Source organism: Triticum aestivum, chromosome 2A, assembly GCF_018294505.1.
Source record: "Triticum aestivum cultivar Chinese Spring chromosome 2A, IWGSC CS RefSeq v2.1, whole genome shotgun sequence".
Classification (NCBI taxonomy): Eukaryota; Viridiplantae; Streptophyta; class Magnoliopsida; order Poales; family Poaceae; genus Triticum; species Triticum aestivum.
The window spans coordinates 144927661-144947343 of record NC_057797.1 but is presented as its reverse complement, the minus strand read 5'-3'; positions in this window follow the sequence as shown (position 1 = coordinate 144947343).

Below are 19683 nucleotides of genomic sequence, written 5' to 3'. Positions count from 1 at the left end.
TATATAAGTGAAGCACATAGAGTAAAATTATCTAGCTCAAAGGATATAAGTGAAGCACATAGAGTATTCTATCAAATTTTAATTCATGTATGGCTCTCTAAAAAGGTGTGTACAACAAGTATTATTGTGGTATACTAGCAAACAAATACACAAATAATACAAGACGCTCCGAGCAAAACACATATCATGTTGGTGAATAAAAATATAGCTCCAAGTAAATTACCGATGGAAGTGGACGAAAAGAGGGGAGGCCTTCCGGGGCATCCCCAAGCTTTAACTTTTTGGTGTCCTTGGATTATCTTGGGGGTTCCATGGGCATCCCCAAGCTTAGGCTCTTGCCACTCCTTGTTCCATGATCCATCAAAAGAATTCACCCAAAACTTGAAAACTTCACAACACAAAACTCAAAATAGAAAACTCGCGAGCTCTGTTAGCGAAAGAAAACAAAAGACCACTTAAAGGTACTGTAATGAACTCATTCTTTATTTATATTGGTATTAAACCTACTGTATTCCAACTTATCTATGGATTATAAACTATTTTACTAGCCATAGATTCATCAAAATAAGCAAACAACACACGGAAAACAGAATCTGTCAAAAACAGAACAGTCTGTAGTAATCTGTAGCTAGCGCAAGATCTGGAACCCCCACAATTCTAAAATAAATTGCTGGACGTGAGGAATTTATCTATTAATCATCTTCAAAAATAATTAACTAAATAGCATTCTCCAAATAAAAATGGCAGCAGTTCTCGTGAGCGCTAAAGTTTCTGTTTTTTTACAGCAAGTTCAACAAGACTTTCCCCAAGTCTTCCCAACGGTTCTACTTGGCACAAACACTAATTAAACACAAAAAACACAATCTAAACAGAGTCTAAATAATTTATTTATTGAATAACAGCAAGGAGAAATATTGGGTTGTCTCCCAACAAGCGCTTTTCTTTAATGCCTTATAGCTAGGCATTGATAATTTTAATGATGCTCACATGAAAGACAAGAATTGAAGCACAAAAGGAGCATTATAAAGCATGTGACAAACACATCTAAGTCTAACATACTTCCTATGCATAGGCATCTTATAGGCAAAAAAATTATCAAGGCAAGCAAAAACTAGCATATGCAAGGAAGAGGAAAGAAACAATAGCAATCTCAACATAACGAGAGGTAATTTAGTAACATGAAAATTTCTACAACCATATTTTCCTCTCTCGTAGTAGTTACATGTAGGATCATAAGCAAATTCAACAAAATAGCTATCACATAAAATATTTTCAACATGATCCACATGCATGCAAAGTTGACACTCTTCCAAAATAGTGGGATTAACATTAACTAAAGTCATGACTTCTCCCAACCCACTTTTATCAAGATTTTCATAAGATTGAACATTCTCCAAATATGTGGGATCTAAAGTTGACACTCTTCCAAACCCACTTTCAATAATATTGCAAACACTATTATCAATCTCATATTCATCATGGGGCTTAAATAAATTTTCAATATCATAAGAAGAATAACCCCAATCATGATCATTACAACAAGTAGTAGACATAGCAAAACTAGCATCCCAAGCTTAGGGTTTTGCATATTATTAGCACGATTGACATCAAGAGAATTTATAGTAAAATCATTGCAATCATGATTTTTATTCAAAGATCTATCGTGAATCACTTCATAAAGTAATTCATCACACTTTTCAGATTCACGAATTTCAAGCAAAACTTCATAAAGATAATCTAGTGCACAAAACTGACTAGCAATTGGTTCATCATAATTGGATCTCTTAAAAAGATTAGCAGCGGATGAGGATCCATAAATCTTAGGTTCTGTGTTTAGTAATAAATAAATGACTATTCCAACCATACGAGCAGACAAGAAACAGGCAAAAGAGGCAAATAGAGAGGGAGGATAGAGAGAGAGGGCGAATAAAACGGCAAGGGTGAATTGGGGGGAGAGGAAAACGAGAGGCAAATGGCAAATAATGTAATGCGAGAGACAGGGATTGTGATGGGTACTTGGTATATTGACTTTTGCATAGACTCCCCAGCAACGGCGCCAGAAATCCTTCTTGCTACGTCTTGAGCTTGCGTTGGTTTTCCCCAAAGAGGAAGGGATGATGCAGCAGAGTAGCGTAAGTATTTCCCTCAGTTTTTGAGAACCAAGGTATCAATCCAGTTGGAGCCCATGCTCAAGTCCCTTGTACCTGCACAAAGCGATAGCTACTCGCAACCAACGCGATTAGGGGTTGTCAAGCCCTTCACGGTCACTTACGAGAGTGAGATATGATAGATAGAATATTTTTGGTATTTTTGATATAAAGATGCAAAGTAAAAAGTAAAGGCAAAGTAAATAGCAAAACAATATAAAAGTGATGGAGATTGATATGATGAGAATAGACCCGGGGGCCATAGGTTTCACTAGTGGCTTCTCTCAAGAGCATAAGTATTCTACGGTGGGTGAACAAATTATTGTTGAGCAATTGATAGAATTGTGCATAATTATGAGAATATCTAGGCATGATCATGTATATAGGCATCACGTCCGTGACAAGTAGATCGAAACGATTCTGCATCTACTACTATTACTCCACTCATCGACCGCTATCCAGCATGCATCTAGAGTATTAAGTTAAAAACAGAGTAACACTTTAAGCAAGATGACATGATGTAGAGAGATAAATTCATGCAATATGAAATAAACTCCATCTTGTTATCCTCGATGGCAACGATACAATACGTGCCTTGCTGCCCCTTCTGTCACTGGGTAAGGACACTGCAAGATCGAACCCAAAGCTAAGCACTTCTCCCATGGCAAGAACTACCAATCTAATTGGCCAAACCAAACGGATAATTTGAAGAGACTTGCAAAGATAACCAATCATGCATAAAATAATTCAGAGAAGATTCAAATATTATTCATGGATAGACTTGATCATAAACCCACAATTCATTGGTCTCAACAAACACACCGCAAAAAGAAGATTACATTGAATAGATCTCCACAAGAGAGGGGGAGAACTTTGTATTGAGATTCAAAGAGAGAGAAGAAGCCATCTAGCTACTAACTATGGACCCGAAGGTCTAAGGTAAACTACTCACACTTCATCGGAGGGGCTAGGATGATGTAGAAGCCCTCTGTGATGACGGCCCTCTTCCGGCGGAGCTCCGGAACAGGCCCCAAGATGGGATCTCGTGGATATAGAAAGTTGCGACGGTGGAATTGGGTTTTTGGCTCCTGTTCTGATCGTTTGGGGGTACGTGTGTATATATAGGAGGAAGGAGTACATCGGTGGAGCACCGAGGGGCCCACAAGGTAGGGGGGCGCCCCCACCCTCGTGACCACCTCTTTGATCCCTTGCAGTAGGGTCCAAGTCTCCTGGATCACGTTCTGTGAGAAAATCACGTTTCCAAAGATTTTATTATGTTTGGACTCCGTTTGATATTCTGTTTATCCGAAACACTGAAATAGACAAAAAGCAACAATTCTGGGTTGGGCCTCCGGTTAATAGGTTAGTCCCAAAAATAATATAAAAGTGGAAAAAAAAGCCCAATATAGTCCAAAACAGTAGATAATATAGCATGGAGCAATCAAAAATTATAGATACGTTGGAGACGTATCACCTTTTAGCGACCCATTTAAGTGTTGGGCCAATTCCCGCCCTGTGTGCCTTTCGGCCTATTAACGGACCATAAATGAGTTGGGCCATTTGTAGTCGGACCTTAGTTTTGGCCTTTTAATGGCCCATGCCCTTCATGGTCCAATACCAGCTCGGTTTCTCTTTCGGCTTGCTAAAGGCCCACAACACAGTTGGGCCGTTTACAATACGACATGACTTTCGGCCTCTTAGCGGCCCATGCTCTTCATGGTCCAGTACAAGCCCGCTGCCTCTTTCAGCCTGCTAAAGGCCTACAGTATAGTTGGGCCATATGTAGCCCAAACTTAGTAACGGCCTGTTAACGGCCCGTGAAATAAATTGGGGCCACATGTTGCCTGCTTCGATATCGGCCTGTTAACGACCCGGGAGGTAAGAGGGCCGACCATTAACTTTCGTCCTAGTAACAGCCCATTAACTTAATGGGCCCACTAAAGTTCATTCATGTCTTTAGGCCAAATTAGATAATTTGAGCCCATTACGACGAGCAATTATGCACAGGACCAAAACCGATCAAGCAAAGGTACAGCATACAGGGAATAACGTTGCACATCCAGCATATATTACAGGAAATTACATCCACTGGGCAATCAAAGGTTGATGCCAGTGCAAATAAATGAGCAGAACCTAACCATCTACAAAGTCACAATCTGCAACTTCAGCATAGATGACGCCCATAAGCATGTGGGCAAGTTCTTGCTGCTTTGCTACACTGTATCTGAAAACATTGATCAGTTGTTGTGTCGCACGACTCTGCACCTCTGATTCATCCACCATTTCTATTATTGCTTCAGCCATTAATTGGTTCACAAACATACATTTATTCCATTGCATTCGAGACAGAGGATACTGAACAAATTCAGATGGCGATTTTGGCAGGCTTGTATTATTGATAGTGGAGAGTGTCTCGACCAATGCATCATAACATAAATTAGGACGGGAACCAAATAGATTAATCATGAGTTATTGCCATATTACCTGGCCTAGATTTACTGGAAAGAAACAAAGGGGTTGCCTTGCCGTTTTCAGAGTTTGTCTTCTTATCTTCAGTAGCCTGCACAAAATTAACACACTAGCATTGCTATCATTGGCCAAGTCAGATAATAGGAAAGCAACATTGACACAACGAACATTTGGGCAACTAGCCTACACCAAATTAACACAATATGGCACAGCTATCATCAGCCAGGTAAGGTAATACGAAAGCAACATTGACACAATGGATGAATGGGCAACCAGAGAAGCACTACAATTCAGTAATGTGCGTGATATGAGATAGTACATTCATGCAGCTCAGTATGCAAAACTACCAGGCAGTTTTCCTTACAAAAATCAACATTGGTGCCTTTAACATTTTGCTACAACTAATTTTAGATTAGGTAAAGGTTAGATTCATGCCGATTAACAAAATACATGCTGATGTAAAAATATAGTGATATACAACAGGTACTTACATCAGCATTGGAGCACAGAGAATTCCCGCAAGATATTTTCCTCGAATACGATCCCAATGGAGGAAGTCTTGTATCATTTAACCTTATTTTCTAAAAGAGAGATGGGTAAGAAACATGTAGAAAATATGATCAGAATGCTATAAAATTTCATGATGCGAGGATACGCACACGCTTCTTAGAATGGAGTTGACATTCTTTTGCTGGACTGGAGCGGACTAGTTCTTTGGCCACTGGAATCTGCTTATTATCAGTGGGAGTTGGGTTTCTCTGTGCTGGAGCAGTATCTATGAAAAATGGAGTTGGTTTATTATCTCCTGGCATTTGAATCTTTTGCAAAGACTTGGTTTGTAACCCTTCAGATTCTAACATAGCCGTTTTCCCCTTGCATGCCTTATATAGAAGAATGGTGATTCAGTTATAAAACATGCTACAGCAGAGATGGAATAGGTACTGAAGAATAGAAAGGCATGACATATTGACATGTATTCCCTCCATCCGGAAATAAATGGATGGGTCTAGGCGTATTTCAGTTCTAGATACATCCAGTTTTATCCATTTCTGTGACATTTAATCCGGACGGAGGGAGTATGATGTAAGAGCTAGGGATACGACAGGACAACACAGTAAAAAAACACACTGAAAAACCCACTGCAGAACCAAAGTACTCAAACCCACTGATATGAGATAGTACACTCATGCAGCTCAGGATGCAAAACTACCGGGCAGTTTTCCTTGCAAAAATCAACATTGTGGCCTTTAATCATACATTTTGCTACAACTAAATTTAGATCAGATAAAGGTTGGATTCACGCCGATTAACAAAATACATGCTGATGTAAAAACATAGTGATATACAACAGGTACTTACATCTACATTGGAGCACAGAGAATTCCTGCAAGAATCTTTCCTCATGAATGATACCATTGCAAAAATTCTTCTATCCGTTAAGCTTATTTTCTAAAATAGAGATGGGTAGGAAACATGTAGAAAATATGATCAACATGCTATAAAATTTCATGATGCAAGGATACGCACATGCTTCTTAGAATTGAGTTGACATATTTTTGCTGGACTTGAGCGGACTAGTTCTTTGGCCACTGGAATCTGCTTATTATCAGTAGGAGTTGGGTTTCTCTATGCTGGAGCAGTATCTATAAAAATTGGAGTTGGTTTATTATCTCCTGGCGTTTGGATCTTTTGCAAAGGCCTTGTTTGTAACCCTTCAGATTCTAACATAGTCGTCTTCCTCTTGCATGCCTTGTATAGAAGAATGGTGCTTTAATTATAAAACATGCGACAACAGAGAGATGGAATAGGTACTAAAGAATAGAAAGGCATGACATATTGACATGTATTCCCTCCATCCGGAAAAAAATGGATGGGTCTAGGCGTATTTCAGTTCTAGATACATCCTTTTTTATCCATTTTGGCAACATGTTGTCACACCCTAGCTAGTTCAAGCATTAGAATGTGCATCATGTTTAAATTTCTTTTAAATTTGAAATGTGGAAGGCAGAAACCCCCAACACCCCCTGGAAACAACTAGGGTTTACTAAAAATATTTTCAATGAACCTGAAATGCCCTTCTAAAAAGTTCACCCTCTCTGTCTTAGGTTAGAACCTCTGGCAAAATTGGTGCACAATTTTCTAGGTCAACAGAAGGTCATTGAATTAAATCATAAGTATTTGAATTTGGGCATTTAAATGCTATAAAATAATCCAAATGCTCAAATAATTCTGGGAATAAATGTTTCCTGTTGGAAATAATCTAAACAGAGGCCACATTTATTTTCAGGATTTTTGGAAACATTTTAGTATTTTATCTAAAGCTAAGCAATTGCAGTTTAATAGAAAACAGAAACAAAAATCAAAAAAAAAGAGAGAAGAAAGCCCACCTGGGCCTTACCTGTGCTGGCCCAGCCACCTGGCTCGGCCCAGCCTGCTGGCGCTGCCAGTCGTCGTCCTCCTCGCGCCAGAAGGACGCGGAGCGCGTGGCCGGCGCCCGCGGCCACACGCCGGCCACCTCCTGCTTCCGCCGACACCCGGGAGACGCCCTGAAGTGCCACGCGACCCCCCACGTCTCCCTCTCGCACTCGCTCACTCTCCCCCTCGTCTCTCTCTCTCTCCCGCGACGGCCGAGCGCGTACCTCACCGCCGATCGCCGTAGTTGCCACCACAGACACCCCCTCGCCCCTCCGACGAGCCCATTAGCTCCGCCTCGACTCCCTCGTCCTCCCCACCGAGCCACGCATCGCCGGAGGCCCTGCATCGCCGCCTTCGCCCTCGTCTTCAACCTCGGGCACCCGAGCCATCTCCGGTCGAATTCGCCGCCGCCAGGACCTCCCCGAGCCCGCTGACCCCCTCTCCGACTCCGCTGTGAGCTCCTCTTCCTTTCCCCCTAGTTCCCGTGCTCGATTACGCCTCGTAGCCACCGCTCCCTCCGAGCCCGAGCGCTCCTCGCCGCCGGCCATGTCGCCGTCGTGGCTACGGCCGTGTAAGCACGCGTCCGAGCGCCTCACCGTGCTCAGTGCAGCACCAGGAACCTGTAGCCACCCCCAGTTCTCCCTCCCGTGCACCGTAGCGTCGATTCCGACCTCGCCCGAACTCCGGCCGCCGCCACGAGCTCGATTCCGGCGAGCTCGCTCCACCCCAGCTCCTCCCACTTGCCCCACTAGATGCGCACGAGCCCCAGCTACGCGTAGCACGTCTCCGCCGTCGATTTGGTCACCGGAGGACCAAATCCGAAGCCCTCCGCCGTCTCGGGCCTCGCCGGCGTCGAGCCGCCGGCGAGTTGACCCAGTTTGACCCCTGGGTGGGCCCAGGAAGACCCCCCTGAGTCTATGACAGGTGGGGCCGGTCGGCTAACTAAATTAGGATTAGTCTTAATTAATTTTAATTAAATCAGTCACTGACATGTGGGCCCAGGCCCCACTGACAACTAATTAGTGTTAATCTAATTTTGCTAATTAGCTGAGAGGCTGACAGAAGGGGCCCACCAGTCAGGTTTGACCTGGGCTGGCGCCTTTGACCTGCTGACGTCACCCTGACGCAATGCTGACGCAGTAATTGATTTTCTGGATTTATTCTTATTCAGGAAATTCCAGAAAATAGTTCAAACTTCAAAAATTCATAGAAATTCAACCATAGCTCCAAATGAGATAAATTATATATGAAAAATTATCAGAAAAATTCAATCTATCCATCTGTAATGGTTTCATGCATGACAAAACAAGTTTACCTTGCTGTTTAAGCAGAATAAGGAAATGCACTATTAAGGCCATGTTTAATGAGCTAATATTTGAATCTTTGATTCAAATGAGTTCATTCCTTTCTAATATAACTTGCATTAGGCCAAGACACATTCATATTGCCATGTCATAGCATGCATCATATTGTTGCATATCGTCATGTGTTGATTGTGTTACGATGTGTTCTTCGTGGTAGGTTCTGCCTCCGAGGATATTCACGAGTATCCAACTGAAGGGCAGTATCCCACTACCACTCCATCAGGCAAGCAACCATTGATCATTCCGATACAAACCCATGTTCTCGCTTCTGCTCTTGTTTACTGCATTAAGACAACGCGATTCAAACTGCTGTGTGCTACGGTAGTTGAACCCTTATCCTCTGCATGACCTGTCATTGCCACAGTAACTAGATGAAACCCACTAGCATGTGTAGGAGTTGATTGAGCCATGTATGTGATTCCTTACCTTGCTATGCCTGCTATGCTTAGAGTTGTGTCAGGTCTGGTTCATCTGGGAGATGGGCTAGAGTGAAATGCTTATGCCGGTAATGTGAGGGATGCGTTGAACATGTTTTGGTAAAGGTATCGATGAGAGGCCATGTAGGAGTACATGGTGGGTTGTTTCATTGAGGCCGTCCCTAAGAACTGAGATCTGTATGCGTGATTTAAGATTCAGCTACTACCACACATTGGGCCCTGAAATATGACCCCGCTCGACTTACTGACCCCTCTCGCCTCTGTCCAGGAGTTGCAACTAGTTTCTGGTGTTTGTAGGACATGTGTTGGCGGCCGTGCGTAGCGCTGACCCTAGGGGTGGGCTATGTTGCGGTAGATACACCGTGGCACGGTGTACCGAGTCACCCGTTTGGTGTCACGGGAACCCTGTTCACATCGTTTGGGGCCGTTGAGGACACCCCGGCCGGATTTCCTTGCGGATGGAACCTGAATAGGCGATAAACCTGGACTAGAGACTTGTGAGGTTAGTCAGGTCGTGGTCTACACCCACGTCGGTTTTCGCTTGAAGTCTGCCGAGCACATGTCGTGTGCAGACGCTAAGTGGTGGAAACATGTGTGACGAAGTACACCCCTGCAGGGTATAAAACTATTCGAATAGCCGCATCCGCGGTAAAGGACTACTTGGTTGCCTATACAGTTCATAGACAAGTTAATGGATACTACTAAAAGACTCAAGATAAGTGTGAGTACCGAGGATGGCCCTCTCGTAGGATGATGAGGGAGGATCCCCGGTGGAGTATTGTGTTGGTGAGTAGTGGACTCGTGTGCGAAAAACTATTTTACTGGTGAAGTTCCGTAGGATAGCTTAGCCAAGAGTCAAAGCTGGCTTGCTGCATTAACCCCACACCTTCTTGAGAATAAGCATGTATAGTAGGTTCTGATGTAAGACTTGCTGAGTACCTTTGTACTCATGTTTGCTTAATTACTGTTTTCAGACGACAACACGCCCCCTCCGATGGGTTCTATGTAGACCTTGACGTCGACGAGTGACTAGCCACCCAGGTGGTGATCCTGGCCATGGAGGGCCCTATGTAGATAGACAGGCTTCGAGAAGCCTTCTTTCTTTCTAGAGTCTGTACTCAGACTAGTTGCTTCCGCATGTGCTTGTATGTTTGTATGACTTGAGTGTCGGGTCATGTGACCCCTATCTGTATGAACATGTTATGTATGGCTCTCTGGAGCCTTTAAATAAAGTACTTGAGTTGTAGAGTTTTGTTGTGATGCCATGTTGTATGTACTCATATCGGGCATATTGTGTGTATGATTGAAATGCTTGGTATGAGTGGGATCCGACAATCTAGTTGTTTATCCTTGGCAGCCTTTCATATGGGGAAATGTAGTCTAGTGCTCCTCGAGCCATAGTAGTCCGCTACAGCCCGGTTCACCGGAGTCCTGCTAGCCCAGCACTACTGTTCAGGACACTTGACTGGCCGGCATGTGTTTCACTTCGTCCCTATGTCTGTCCCTTCGGGGAAATGTCACACGGTGACTTCCGGAGTCCTGCCTAGCCTGCTACAGCCCGGGGTTCCCCGGAGTCCTGTTAGCCCAGTGCTACAGCCCGGAATCACTCGTTGATGACCGACATGTTCGATGTGATTCATGTATGCCTGTCTCCATAGGTCTGTGCCGCTTTGGGTTCACGACTAGCCATGTCGGCCCGGGTTCTCTGTCATATGGATGCTAGCGACACTATCATATACGTGAGCCAAAAGGCGCAAACGGTCCCGGGCCATGGTAAGGCGACACCCGTGGGATACCGTGCGTGAGGCCGCAAAGTGATATGAGGTGTTACCGGCTAGATCGATGTGACTTGGAATCGGGGTCCTGACAGCGTTGGCATCAGAGCCGGACTGCCTGTAGGTTCGTTGAGCCAAACTGGTCGATGTCGAGTCTAGAAATGCTCTAGTTATATGTAGGGCGTAAGGTTCTTTTACTCCTTTACCTATGCCTCCGATCTGAGTCATTCTCTTCTCATTCAACGTGGGTTAAGGACTAGGCTCTCTTCTTCTATCAGGTTCACGTGTTACTAATCCGTAGTAGCTTATAGGATTGTTGTTACAAGCCCCAGTTCAGTTCTACTACTTTAGTATGTTGCTAATTGGATCAGAATCTTGATATGATGTTGTTGAGTGGTATTGCGAACTGTTGTGGATGACTCAAATCTTTTTCTGAGCATTTACAGCTGTTATGCTGTCCAATTTTCCCTAGAAATTCTGATGCCTTTGCATTGTGGTTGTGCTTTCAGATGGCCAACCATGTTCAAAATCAAGTGGTTCGCCTGACCCGGTGCCTCGACGTGCCCGGTCATACTGCTATGTTAGTCCGGGTAATGATCGAGACGGGCTACCGTTGGTATCCCGAATACACCGTCGAAGAGCAGTTCCGCGACTTTAATCAAAGTCAATATCTCTGCACCGTCAGGATATTTCCTTCTTATCCTGGATCTACCGAGCCCCTTCACTGTTCCTATGGACTCGGGGTTACTGTTGAGATGGCTGTGCAGGATGCTGCCTATTCCATGATGACCATCTTGCGAGTCCGGACTGGCCTGCTTCAGAACACCGATTTCCGTTACATGCCAGCTTCACTTCCGGGAGCGCAAGGGTATCTTCAGGCTATCTATGCTGACTCCACTCAGGAGGATTCATTAACTCATACCACTGCCGAGATGCTCGAAGATAAGGACCGAGAGAATCGGGCCTTGAGGTTGGAGCTTTTCAATACCCGTGCTGATCATTGGGCCACATTGACTCGGTTTGCACCTGCGGTGCAAGCTGGATGTATGGATACAAGGGATCTGTATCATGTGAGATCAGCTCTGCCAGACATGGTGGATTGGCGTGATGTGGGAGGCATCACCCCACCCCGTGGTCCCCGCAGGCCACCGTTTGTTGGTCCAAGACCTCATCCTAGCCCCTATGGTCCACAGGCTCCGCAGGACCGTCTGTTTTCGGATGGTCATGTTGAACTTCCAGGCTATGGGGTGACTTCTATGAGAACTATTACGGAGCTGTCTGAGTTAGTAGTAGTACCACTAGTATTGTAGTAGTTGTATCTCCACTGTCCTGCGTGACTTGTGGAATATGACTTTGTGTGTAATCAATTCCGGAGGTGTAGACAAATAATGTATAGGAGCTTGGAATGCCTCCGATGAGATGTAATGTCTTTCATCATAGTTGTACTGTAGCCTGGGCTTGTACTAAACTATGTATGATGTGTATGATCGTTGGTATATATATGGCAGTTTTATATTACCATGACATACGGATGAACATCTCTGCATTCCGTGTTATCCATTACATTCTGCACTTCCTTACTAAGTTTGAGCCATCCTCATCTAAACCATTGTCTTGTTTTCTCCTAGGATGGTCAACACCCGCAGCAACCCTGCTACCTCGGAGCAGGGGGAAGCCAGTGCAGCTAGGGGTGAAGATCTGCCTCACCCGCCTTCTCTGGCCGAAGTAATGTTGGAGGCGGAAAGAAACAAGCGTGAGACTAACCGCCTGCTAGAGCGGATTGAGCAGAACACTGCACGCCACCCGCGAAATGACTTGGTGTCAATCAATGACTTTATCAAGCTATACCCGCCAAAGTTTAATCACTCCGTCGAGCCCCTCGACGCGGATGACTGGCTTCGCAGCATCACCCACACGCTACGTTCTGCCAACGTAGCCGAAGCCGACAAGGTTACCTATGCTGCCTATCATCTCGAAGGCCCTGCTAGCCTTTGGTGGGAAAACTTCGAAGCTATGCGCCCGGTCGGCCAAATCACTTCTTGGGCTGAATTCAGTGAGGCTTTCCGTGAGCATCACATTCTGGAAGGTCTCATGGATCGCAAGAGGGAGGAGTTCTGCAACTTCTCCCAAGGAAGACTGACTGTGGATGCATATAGTCGTGAATTTGGGAATCTGGCACGCTATGCTCCTGAAGAGGTTTCTACTGACGCTAAGAAGTAGGCAAGGTTCCGCAAGGGACTTAGCCCTAAGCTTCGCCGTGATCTCCATCTGCACGAGTGCACATCCTTTCAAAAGTTGGTCAATAAAGCCATCAGCGCTGAGACAGGCCAGACTGATTATGACGCTTCACGCAAGCACTCCCGTGATTTTGGCTCTTCATCCGGCTCTGGAGCTCAGAAGCACCGGGTGTGGATCCCAAGCACGGCACTGCCACCCAGGTTCATCCCGAGGCCATCCTTTGAGGCGCCTCGTCCCAACCAGCAATTTGCACCGCCCAAGCCCTATGGTGGCCCCGCTGCTAATGCTGCTCCACGCCCCAATGTGGTGACATGCTTTAAGTGTGGAGAGCCGGGTCACTATAGCCGAGAGTGTCCCCAGAACAACAACCCCAATCAAACTGGAAAATCCGTTGGCCGTGGTAAGCCCGCGGGAAAAACATTCTACGCCAAGCCGGCCACCACTGCACGTGGCCATGTCAACTATGTTTCAGCCGAGGAGGCTCATGAGGATCCCAACGTCGTCCTTGGTACGCTCCTTGTTAACTGCCATCCGGCATCTGTTCTTTTCGATACTGGAGCATCTCATTCATTCATATCCGAAAGCTATGCTCGATTGCATAACACGACATTCTGTGACATGCCCACTTCCATGGTAATTCAAACCCCGGGCTCCAAATGGCAAACTTCTAGAGTAAGCCATGGGAATGAAATTCTTGTCGACAGACTTGTCTTCCTTGCATCCTTAATAGCTCTCAAGTCCTCCGACATAAATATCATCTTGGGTATGGACTGGATGTCAGCTCATTATGCTAAGATCGATTGTGCCACTAGAACCGTTCAACTTACTCACCCATCGGGCAAGACAGTCAATGTCTTAACTCGAGTGGCCAAGCGCCAGCTTTACTCTCTAAATGCCAACCCTCTTCCAGACCTTGAGGATGTTCCGGTAGTCCGAGACTTTCCGGATGTCTTTCCAGAAGAACTGCCAGGTGTTCCACCTGACAGGGATGTTGAGTTCGTGATAGACCTTGTTCCAGGAACCGTTCCAATCTCTAGAAGACCCTACAAGATGGCACCCTTAGAACTAGCCGAGCTTAAGAACCAACTCGATGAGTCCTTGAAAAAGGGTTTCATCCGTCCTAGTTCCTCTCCTTGGGCTTGCCCCGTCCTCTTCGTCAAGAAGAAGGATGGAACGGATCGAATGGTTGTGGATTACCGACCTGTCAATTTGGTCACCATCAAGAACAAATATCCGCTTCCCAGGATCAACGATCTGTATGATCAGCTCGCTGGATCCTCAGTCTTTTCCAAGATGGATTTGAGGTTGGGCTACCATCAAATCAAAATCAGAAACGGGGACATTCCCAAAACGGCCTTTGTTACTCGTTATGGCCAATACGAGTACACCGTGATGTCCTTCGGTTTAACCAATGCCCCAGCCACCTTTTCCCGGTTAATGAACTCGGTTTTCATGGAGTACTTGGACAAATTTGTCGTAGTATACCTCGATGACATACTCATCTACTCCAAGAATGAAGAGGAACATGCCGAACATCTAAGGCTGGTATTGATGAAACTTCGAGAGCATCGCCTTTATGCCAAATTCTCCAAGTGTGAATTTTGGTTGCCAGAAGTGACCTATCTAGGCCATGTAATTTCTGGTAAGGGTATTGCTGTCAATCCCGAGCGAGTTCAAGCCGTCCTTGATTGGACTCCACCTGAGACGGTTAAGCAAGTTCGGAGCTTCCTTGGCTTAGCGAGCTATTGCCGCCGCTTCGTCGAAAATTTCTCCAAGGTTGCTAAACCTCTAACTGAACTCCTCAAGAAAGATAAAAAGTTCGAGTGGACTCCACAGTGCGAGTTCAGCTTTCAGGAACTGAAAAGACGCCTGACATCTGCTCCCGTACTGGTACCACCAGACTTCTCCAAGGACTTTATTATCTATTGCGACGCCTCGCGACAAGGACTAGGATGCATACTCATGCAAGATCGTGAGGTAATTGCCTATGCTTCACGGCAATTACACCCACATGAGGAAAATTATCCCACACATGATCTAGAGCTTGCAGCTGTAGTCCATGCACTTAAAACCTGGCGACATTACCTTCTCGGTAATCGTTGCGAGATCTTCATCGATCACCAAAGTTTGAAATATATCTTCACCCAACCAGATTTGAATCTCAGGCAAAGACGTTGGGTCGAGTTGATCTCGGATTACGACTTAGGAATAACTTACACCCCAGGCAAAGCCAATGGCATGGCTGATGCGCTAAGCCGTAAGTCCTATTGTAACAACCTGATGTTACAACAAAGTCAACCATTTCTCCATGAGGAATTTCGTAAGCTTAATCTTCACATTGTTCCTCGAGGATTCCTATCCACCCTGGTGGCAAAACCTACCCTTATGGATCAAATCATAGCTGCCTAGAAGCGCGATAAGGGCATATCCCGGATTAAGGAAAACATCGCTAGCGGAGTTGCTAAATGTTTCTCCATGGATGAGCGAGGTGTTGTCTTTTTTGAGAACCGTTTGGTGGTTCCCAAGAAACAACATCTACGCCAGTTGATCCTTAAGGAAGCTCATGAATCCCCTCTCACCATTCATCCCGGTAGTACTAAAATGTATCAAGACCTACGCCAGAGGTTTTGGTGGACTAGGATGAAGAGAGAAATTGCTCAATACATTGCTAATTGCGACGTTTGTTGTCGTGTTAAAGTAGAGCATCAACGGCCTGCTGGCACCCTTCAACCTTTGGCTATTCCCGAATGGAAATGGGATAAAATCAGTATGGATTTCATCACTGGGTTTCCCAGGACCAAGAGAGGGAATAATGCCATCTTCGTCGTGATCGACCGTCTTTCCAAAGTAGCCCATTTCCTACCTGTTCGTGAGAATATCACTGCTAGCCAGCTAGCTGATCTATACATCTCCCAAATAGTATCTCTTCATGGTGTTCCATTGGAAATTAACTCAGACCGTGGGAGTCTCTTCACCTCTCGATTTTGGGAAAGTTTCCAAAATGCTATGGGAACTCGTCTCTCCTTCAGCACCGCCTTCCATCCTCAATCAAGTGGTCAAGTGGAACGAGTCAATCAAATTCTAGAAGATATGCTCCGAGCCTCTGTCATCTCGTTCGGAATGAGTTGGGAGAAATGCCTTCCATTCGCGGAGTTTGCTTATAACAATAGTTATCAAGCCAGCCTAGGCAAGGCTCCTTTCGAAGTTCTCTATGGACGAAAATGTCGAACGCCTCTTAACTGGTCAGAAACTGGGGAAAGACAACTCTTTGGCCCGGATATGATTCAGGAAGCAGAAGAACAGGTTCGCGTTATTCGTGAGAAATTGAAAACAGCCCAATCTCGTCAAAAGAGTCAATATGATCGTAAACATAGGCCTATGACTTATGAAGTCGACGAGAAGGCTTACCTTCGGGTTACCCCGTTAAAAGGAACCGATCGTTTCGGTATCAAAGGCAAATTGGCTCCTCGTTACGTTGGACCCTTTCGCATTCTTGCCAAACGAGGAGAAGTTGCCTACCAATTGGAACTACCCCCGCATCTTTCCAGAGTTCACGATGTCTTCCATGTTTCACAACTCAGGCGTTGCTTCACAGATCCTATCTGTGGAGTGGACCACGAAACGCTTGATCTACAAGATAATCTCTCCTATCGGGAATATCCCGTTCGTATCCTTGATCAGGACGAGCGTACCACTCGATGTCATAATATCAAGTTTCTCAAGGTTCAATGGTCACACCATTCCGAGAAAGAAGCCACTTGGGAAAGGGAGGATCGTCTTCGACTCGAGTACCCCACCTTCTTCCAGAGGATCCTAAATCTCGGGACGAGATTCTTTTGAGTGGGGGTGAGTTGTCACACCCTAGCTAGTTCAAGCATTAGAATGTGCATCATGTTTAAATTTCTTTTAAATTTGAAATGGGGAAGGCAGAAACCCCCAACACCCCCTGGAAACAACTAGGGTTTACTAAAAATATTTTCAATGAACCTGAAATGCCCTTCTAAAAAGTTCACCCTCTTTGTCTTAGGTTAGAACCTCTGGCAAAATTGGTGCACAATTTTCTAGGTCAACAGAAGGTCATTGAATTAAATCATAAGTATTTGAATTTGGGCATTTAAATGCTATAAAATAATCCAAATGCTCAAATAATTCTGGGAATAAATGTTTCCTGTTGGAAATAATCTAAACAGAGGCCACATTTATTTTCAGGATTTTTGGAAACGTTTTAGTATTTTGTCTAAAGCTAAACAGTTGCAGTTTAATAGAAAACAGAAACAAAAATCAAAAAAAAGAGAGAGAAGAAAGCCCACCTGGGCCTTACCTGTGCTGGCCCAGCCACCTGGCTCGGCCCAGCCTGCTGGCGCTGCCAGTCGTCGTCCTCCTCGCGCCAGAAGGACGCGGAGCGCGTGGCCGGCGCCCGCGGCCACACGCCGGCCACCTCCTGCTTCCGCCGACACCCGGGAGACGCCCTGAAGTGGCACGCGACCCCCCCCCCCACGTCTCCCTCTCGCACTCACTCACTCTCCCCCTCGTCTCTCTCGATCTCTCTCCCGCAACGGCCGAGTGCGTACCTCACCGCCGATCGCCGTAGTTGCCACCACAGACACCCCCTCGCCCCTCCGACGAGCCCATTAGCTCCGCCTCGACTCCCTCGTCCTCGCCACCGAGCCACGCATCGCTGGAGGCCCTGCATCACCGCCTTCGCCCTTGTCTTCAACCTCGGGCACCCGAGCCATCTCCGGTCGAATTCGCCGCCGCCAGGACCTCCCCGAGCCCGCTGACCCCCTCTCCGACTCCGCTGTGAGCTCCTCTTCCTTTCCCCCTAGTTCCCGTGCTCGATTACGCCTCGTAGCCACCGCTCCCTCCGAGCCCGAGCGCTCCTCACCGCCGGCCATGTCGCCGTCGTGGCTACGATCGTGTAAGCACGCGTCCGAGCGCCTCACCGTGCTCAGTGCAGCACCAGGAACCCGTAGCCACCCCCAGTTCTTCCTCCCGTGCACCGTAGCATCGATTCCGACCTTGCCCGAACTCCGGCCGCCGCCACGAGCTCGATTCTGGCGAGCTCGCTCCACCCCAGCTCCTCCCACTTGCCCCACTAGATGCGCACGAGCCCCAGCTACGCGTAGCACGTCTTCGCCGTCGATTTGGTCACCGGAGGACCAAATCCGAAGCCCTCCGCCGTCTCGGGCCTCGCCGGCGTCGAGCCACCGGCGAGTTGACCCAGTTTGACCCCTGGGTGGGCCCAGGAAGACCCCCCCTGAGTCTATGACAGGTGGAGCCAGTCGGCTAACTAAATTAGGATTAGTCTTAACTAATTTTAATTAAATCAGTCACTGACATGTGGGCCCAGGCCCCACTGACAACTAATTAGTGTTAATCTAATTTTGCTAATTAGCTGAGAGGCTGATAGAAGGGGCCCACCAGTCAGGTTTGACCTGGGCTGGCGCCTTTGACCTGCTGACGTCACCCTGACACAATGCTGACGCAGTAATTGATTTTCTGGATTTATTCTTATTCAGGAAATTCCAGAAAATAGTTCAAACTTCAAAAATTCATAGAAATTCAACCATAGCTCCAAATGAGATAAATTATATATGAAAAATTATCAGAAAAATTCAATCTATCCATCTGTAATGGTTTCATGCATGACAAAAAAATTTTACCTTGCTGTTTAAGCAGAATAAGGAAATGCACTATTAAGGCCATGTTTAATGAGCTAATATTTGAATCTTTGATTCAAATGAGTTCATTCCTTTCTAATATAACTTGCATTAGGCCAAGACACATTCATATTACCATGCTATAGCATGCATCATATTGTTGCATATCGACATGTGTTGATTGTATTACAATGTGTTCTTCGTGGTAGGTTCTGCCTCCGAGGATATTCACGAGTATCCAACTGAAGGGCAGTATCCCACTACCACTCCATCAGGCAAGCAACCATTGATCATTCCAATACAAACCCATGTTCTCGCTTCTGCTCTTGTTTACTGCATTAAGACAATGCGATTCAAACTGCTGTGTGCTATGGTAGTTGAACCCTTATCCTCTGCATGACCTGTCATTGCCACAGTAACTAGATGAAACCCACTAGCATGTGTAGGAGTTGATTGAGCCATGTATGTGATTCTTACCTTGCTATGCCTGCTATGCTTAGAGTTGTGTCAGGTCTGGTTCATCTGGGAGATGGGCTAGAGTGAAATGCTTATGCCGGTAATGTGAGGGATGCGTTGAACATGTTTTGGTAAAGGTATCGATGAGAGGCCATGTAGGAGTACATGGTGGGTTGTTTCATTGAGGTCGTCCCTAAGAACTGAGATCTGTATGCGTGATTTAAGATTCAGCTACTACCACACATTGGGCCCTGAAATATGACCCCGCTCGACTTACTGACCCCTCTCGCCTCTGTCCAGGATTTGCAACTAGTTTCTGGTGTTTGTAGGACATGTGTTGGCAGCCGTGCATAGCGCTGACCCTAGGGGTGGGCTATGTTGCGGTAGATACACCGTGGCACGGTGTACCGAGTCACCCGTTTGGTGTCGCGGGAACCCTGTTCACATTGTTTGGGGCCGTTGAGGACACCCCGGCCGGATTTCCTTGCGGATGGAACCTGAATAGGCGATAAACCTGGACTAGAGACTTGTGAGGTTAGTCAGGTCGTGGTCTACACCCACGTCGGTTTTCGCTTGAAGTCTGCCGAGCACATGTCGTGTGCAGACGCTAAGTGGTGGAAACATGTGTGACGAAGTACACCCCTGCAGGGTATAAAACTATTCGAATAGCCGCGTCCGCGGTAAAGGACTACTTGGTTGCCTATACAGTTCATAGACAAGTT